Source organism: Triticum dicoccoides, chromosome 5A (genome assembly GCF_002162155.2).
Source record: "Triticum dicoccoides isolate Atlit2015 ecotype Zavitan chromosome 5A, WEW_v2.0, whole genome shotgun sequence".
NCBI lineage: Eukaryota > Viridiplantae > Streptophyta > Magnoliopsida > Poales > Poaceae > Triticum > Triticum dicoccoides.
This window is the reverse complement of record NC_041388.1, coordinates 8,372,118-8,379,230: the sequence shown is the minus strand read 5'-3', so window position 1 is coordinate 8,379,230 and position 7,113 is coordinate 8,372,118. Positions and strand designations below refer to the sequence as shown.

The 7,113-nt window shown below is 39.8% G+C and overlaps 1 pseudogene; it reads right to left on the bottom strand.

The window, feature by feature from the left end:
• Window positions 1-3,131: 3,131 nt before the first annotated feature.
• Window positions 3,132-6,353, bottom strand: LOC119299023 (annotated as a pseudogene).
• Between the last annotated feature and the right edge of the window lie 760 nt (window positions 6,354-7,113).

Genomic DNA, 7,113 nt, shown 5'->3' with positions numbered 1-7,113 from the left:
GGTGCCGTCGTCCCTTCCCTAGTTCCCTTCCCTTGCTTTGCTTTTCAATTCAAGTTTTGAATTCTGAATTTAAACTTGATTTACTGATTCCCTCTTCGACGGCGATTATGTATGCCCCCTTTTGGGAAGAAATGCATCCACTATCCTACCAAGTTGAGTCCAATTTTCCGAAGACGAATCCCATTAATAAAGTAACTAAAGAGATCTCTACGCAAAAACAAAGTAACTAAAGTGATGCCTCGATAAATACTGGCGTGAAGTCATGGCATGAGCCTGAGACAGGATCAAGGTGCATGAATATTCCGGTGGTGGAAGCACAGCGGTGCCGCCCAGCCGACTAGAGTTCGAACCGTTGTCAGTCGAATTCCGTGTCTCACATTCTCTCTTATATAATTGTCGCGGGATTCCTCCCTGCTAGTCCCGTGTAAATCCATCCCCGCCAAATATGAATAGGTTTTGGATTCCATCTAAGAGAAGGAAGAAGTAGCCTAAGTTGGAGAAAAGTTGACATTCATCAAACATAACCTACCAAACCATCTTTTATTCTAATGAGAGGTGATCACCCAGGCGACTAGGATTTACAGGTCCACATCGCGCGGCTCCCGGTGGAGGCATTGGTGTTGGCGTTCTTGTTCCAGGGCGGCGACCTTGTGTCGTCGCGGCTGGTTCTCCAATCTCTACTGCAAAATTCCATGTTGGTTTTGCACCATGTCCCAGGAGTAGACTATTTCACTGCTTCCTCATCTTCGGCCGATGAAGCATGTGTTGTGGGATTTGTTGCTGGATCGTGAAGTTGTGATCGGGCCTAGTCCGGGTTTGATGTGGTGAGAGCGATTGGTGATCTTCGGTCGCATTATGGATCTTCGGAGGCAATCAAAATCCGATGTGATATTCCTGTCTGAATCATACCTTGGGAAGACCAAGGCGGGAAATGATGCACAAACATAAGTTTGATGAGATGCTAATCCATGAGAGTGATGGAAGAAGTGGAGGTTTGTTACTGTTGTGGAGGAAGAAGGATTGCAAAATAGTGGTGAAGACACTATAACAAAATGTATTGATGCGATTGTGAACAATGGGACTGAATGGCTGCTCACGAGGTTCCAGTGGCAGAGCCAGAAACTAAATATAGAAGGGGCCAAAACATGTTATATAATGTTAGAGGGGGCCAAATCACCTAAACCTAGCTAATTTTGTTTGACAAATGGAAGATTAGGAGACATATAGATGTATTTGTGAGAGCATAGGGGGGGGGGGGGCTTGGCCCCTGCCAGCACCCCCCTGCCTCCGCCACTGTGAGGTTCTATGCGGAGCCCAAGTGGGAGGATAAAAATAAATCTTGGGATTACATTTGTGATTTGCAAGCTAGGATGGACATGGCATGACTGATCTTTGTGGAATTTAATGAGATCTTGTGCTCGAAAGAGGAGGCTGGCGCTCCTAGGGCACAACAAAGCAGATCGAAGCAAGGTGGCCACATAAATTTCTTTATAGTAATTCTTTTGTTCTCTTTTTTTCTTTCAAGAACATTAGATCTGTATGTGACGTTAATTTTGAGAAAACATTCTTCCAATTTGTATAAAGTAGTAATATCATACTCCCTCCGACCCAAATTAATTGTCGCAACTAAAGTTACGACAATTAATTTGGATCAGAGGGAGTAATAATTATTTACATCTTTGTACATGAACCTGAATGCCAATGCTAGAAGTTGTCCAGACAAATGGCAAAAATTGTTACTTGTCTTCAAAGATTCTATCATTGCACAGTGCACAAAATAAAACCTTGCAAATTGTAAAACATCTATAGTTATATGTGTTTCTTCGAGGATTTGCTCATCTTATGGTTTCATGCTTTTCTAGATTTGGATTGGCTCATAAACGCACGTGTCGCCTTTTGAAACCAGTGACTGTAGACATGTACAAAGAAGAGACCGGTGATCTAGAGCAAGCCTCCAACTCTTCCTCCGACAATGTACCGAGAAGCAAGAAAAAAGTGCCATCTTCATAAGAGATTTGAAGACCTAAAGGGCGTTATGGCTTGGGTTTGCGATACCAGCCAGCTAAATGAGTCGAGAGCTAGCTAGTATTGAGACTATGAATGTTGGTCAGGTGCCTGTTGGCTTCCAGAACGAGTGGACCAGATGATGATTGCTGACGTTGGGCCTACAACACCCCGGCATTAGCCTCTCAGTTCTGAATGCCTATGCAAACTTCCTCCGCGTCAACGACGATGACATCTATAGTGTCGGTGCCCCTCTCAACGACAACATGACATCTTCGGACTATGAATCCGTGAACCGGATGACTAGATGATGGTACATCTGATCCAAGACCACTAACACATGATTTGGTGGGGGTGATATCATTTGTAAAACTCATAGTGGCAGAAGAATAACATGCCTTAAAGAGGTTGGGGTTATAGCTTATAGTTTGACATTTGATACATGAGAGGAGGTATAGCAGGAAATGCAATATAAAGCTTAGATGGTGGGTGATGGGGTCGAAGAAGAAATATTTTGTAAGGATAAATGCAATTACTATATGTGTTAGCTTGTGATTTGAGCATAATATTCTAAAGAAGGGCCACTTTAAAGTAATAATATAGGCCTTACCAAATGTGGGTGTCCCAAAATTATTGGCAAGCGAGTTCGCCGCCAAGAATTGGCCTGGGCACAAAATTAGGAGTGGCAACAAACATATTGGCAAGATCAGAATTTTTGGGTAACATCCAAGCAAAGGCATAGTCCATCAGTCAATGCTCATAATTTGGTAGGGCGGCTGTGGGCTACCATCAAAACAGCCCCTACATATTTGTTCACATACATATACATTTTTATGTAAATACATTAATCTTGTGCCAAACATTTAACTCTAACATGATTATGAAGTTCAATTCGTCGTCCATATCGTACAAGTTGCGAGTCTCACAAAACTCAAAAGAAGTAGCTAGATTCTACCATAGCCATGTTCCTTCCACGTTCCATGAATTACATTTAAATAGGAACCATGGTTCTAAAATTTTGAATGAGGATACACAAATAATTTGAAAATTATGCCTTTAATTGGCATTGTGTTAATTCCATCTGCTTCATGAAAGAATCAGTTAATCGAATGTATGTGTTGATTCACTCATTTCCAAAGGCCATCAGTGATAGGGTAAGTGCCTACACAAATAAAAACATCAAGGTTCAAACAAATACGCCAGGTATATTGGTGATTATCACATTTATATTCAATGAAGCAAGGGGCAGGAAGAATTCAAGAAATTAAAAAAACTATAATAAAGGCTCAGGGAAATTGGGGGAACAGACAAATTGAATCAACACAAGAGAGAAATGTGATGACTTAAATTCATCATAACAAAAATCTACTACTACATTAGGAAGATGATTACCTTCTATGATATTCTCTCCACAATTCGATACAATTACGGTCAAGTTTCTAACTCTTCGGCAAAGTTTCGTGGCACGAAATATTTGAATCTGTAAAGTCAACAATATTATTTCAAATTTCTATGGTCGACATAAATTTAAGCATTCCATAGTTAAAGCATAATAGTAACTTACTCGAACACCTATTTCAGCATTTAAGACTTTTGCTTGATCAAATTGGTCCCCGCCTATATCCAGCAACATCTTTTCCAACTAACAAGGTACAAAAGTCGAGAGCATAAAGTGTCACATAAAAAAACTATTTTCTCCATTTTACCTAAAAAAAATACCTTACCTCGGTTGTACTAGAAATATACTCTCCATTGAAACGTTCAATAATATCACCCTTGCGGATTCCAAGTTTCTCAACATTCGATTCTTTTGACACCTAATGTTTAATTGACCATCATTAAACCATAATATGCACGAGGAACATTTTTTATGAAAACTAATAGCAAGTGTGACAATATATAGATAATGTTAAACAACACAATATACCTGTTCAACAATAATACCGGATGCAATGTTATGCTTACACCTTATCCTCTCAATACAAATAGGATCTAGAAGCTTGATGGAAGTAAAGGTCATTCCAAGGTGGGCACGAGGGACACACCTATAAAAAATATAATCACTAAGATTGTAATTGTCTTACAGGCTTATGTTAGAAGTAAAACAACATATTCATTAGAAAAGATACCAAAATGAGTATCACACAAAACTTAGGAAAGACCACTATAGAATTAATACCATAATAAGACATTAGTTCACGCCCTTCTCAAAGAGGATTAAGCTTGAAAAATAAGTCACCAGGTTAAATAGAAAAACTAAATCTTTACACCAAATTGAGTTCCTATACCCTGCATAGAAATAGTTGGGAAGGCACGCATAATTTGATAAGGTGATCAACACACATTTTCTCTGTAATGTTAGACCCATTTTATATATAGCACCTAAGCCTAAACATAATGATTTTTATAAACCATATTTTAGCAATTCTTTCATAATTTGATAAGGTGGTCAACACACATTTTCTCTATAATGTTAGACCCATTTTATGTATAGCACCTAGACCTAAACATAATGATTTTTATAAACCATATTTTAGCAATTCTTTCAAACGTAGTAATTGTTAAGCAATCGTAATCCGGACATAATAACTTTGTAGTTGTTCAATCGTAATCTGGAGTATAAGAGAATGCATTATCTTAATTAACAACACAAAAAAGGAATTGGGAATAAGGGTCGTACTTCAACTTTCTCCATGAATTCAAGCACTTATGCAATATAGAAGAGGGTAAAAAGGTCTCATTGATTTAATTGTTAACAATTCCCACAACCTTCCCTTCTAAGTCAATGTCGGGGCCTCCATCGTCACGGAACTACAACATGGTAACAATAACAAACATTATAATTTGTACTAGGAAAATAGCAACATTGAAATAGAAAACATAAATTTAGAATTAAGTCATAGTACGTACTCTATGTTCATCGTTGGAAAAATACATGTAGTGACATCTCTCATGACGGGTTGGAATCCTATATTTCACCCTACCATGGGTTATCCTTAGATCAAGATTTTCATCTCTTCCAAGTCGGAAAACGTCTTGACCAGAGTTTACATTGTCGTTAAAAGTGGATAGCTGAACCGGTTTGTCCACTACAACCTCATAAAGAGCAAATTCATAATGCTCCTGTAGGTAGAGGAAACTGGCTTCTGCAGTTGTGTCGTCCAACAAGCGAACAATGACCTGGAAATACAACCGCAAAAATTATGACACAATGATAGAATTTTCATAATATTTGATGAAACCATTTTCGAGAGATGAACTATTAAAAAAACGCCACACCAAATCAAGTCTATTATTGGAAGTACGGAGTGTGCATACATACTAGCTAGCTAGTTCATTTTTCTTCTACGAAAATTGGGGAGACCACAATTAATGGTAACCGTTGTGGATTGAGGCATTGCAAATGATTAAATTTTGAGATGAAAGGAAAAAGGGCAACAACAAAAAAAAACTAGTGAATGAAGATGACATATACTTAGAATAGTGAGTTAGTGTTAGGAAGCTCACCTCAGCCTCGCGATGATATTCACCCGTCCACTCATTCTTCCACTCATCGTATTCCTTTGCGCAAATGAGATGCGCAGACGTCAAAACCACGGCGGTATTCTTCTTGTCGTCCCATTGAATCCACAAACCAGAACACCTATTCAGCGGCTCATCGTCTGCAATTAAAGCAAAACCAAAAGTCACAACACTCGGTCGATGTCCTAGAAAAATATTACCAATATTTATGTTTAGTTATGTACCAAGATAGGACGAGAGGGTGACGACAGAGTTGGCGGCAAAAAGCACGGCATCCTTTGCAGGCTCGCGGATATGAAGAAGGCTTCGGTCGTTGGACAGGCACGAACGGGGAGAGTAGCGATCCAAGGTGAAGACAAACCGACAAGCTACATACACATACACAAAAGAAATTAGCTATGTTAGTGTCTTGGTAACGACGATGAGGAGGAAAATTTCGAACCAACTGGGAAAAAAATTCAGCTAGATTAGTGTCTTGGTAACGACGATGATAATGACGAGAAAAAGAGGGATCAATACATTTGCCTGCTCGGTATTCGGCTTCGGCGTGCTTGTAGGCGGCACGTATGTCCGGCCTATGAGCTAGCTCGTCGGGGATGTAGGGTTTGTGGAGCAGAGGGCTGGGTGGATAAGAGGATTCCTCCGCCGAGGACTCGACCACATCATCGTCGTACGCACGATCTGCATGCATACATACAGAAAATATAAGCACCAATACTGCTAGTAGTAGTACTACTCATGTCGTGATTAGGAGGGGAATCAGGCGGAGGTTGGGCACCTAATTTTGGTTGGGGTTGGGCTTTTTCACTCTCAAAGGCCGCGAACATCACTGCCAGTGCCAGGCTTCTCTTGGTCTTCTTCTTCTTCTTCCTCCTCGCTTCCGTCTCCGTCTCCGTCCCCGGATTCCCCCTCCTGCGCCGCCTCCTGGCCTTCGGCATCTTCCAACGGTTTGGGGTTGAGGCGGCTGCCTCTGCGTGCGTGTCTTGATTTTCAATCTCTCCTCTTCTTTTATAGATTGCCGCGACGAGAAGCTGTACCAATGGATGCGGGACTTGTTTCCGTCACTGACTCGACCTGGGCTGCCCGTGGACCCTGGCCCAGCAAACCCTATTTCACGACAATGACCGCAATGGGTCGGCCCAGCTAGAGTGTTCCAAGCCCCCGACAGGGTAGTTCGAAATATACATGTTACAAAAAACACTTCACACAAGTTTTAGAAAAAAATGTTACAGTGCATCTGAAAAGTGTTTAATGTGTGTAGAAAAAAAATACCTGTATACAAATAATTCATTTTTTAAACCTTTACAAAAAAATGTTTCACATGCACAACAAAAAATGTACGATGTGCACAACAAAAGTTAGACATCAAAACCACTATTTGAAAAAGAAATGTTAATCATGTATATGAATTTTTTAAACCTGTATAAATGTTTTTAGATGTATACCCAAAATATACAATGTGTACCAAGACAAGATATTAAAACATTGAACTTGTGTAGAAAATGTTATCATGTAGTTAGAAAATTTAAACATGTACACAAAAAATTAAACTTGTGTAGAACAATGTTTTAAATGTGTAAGAAAAAA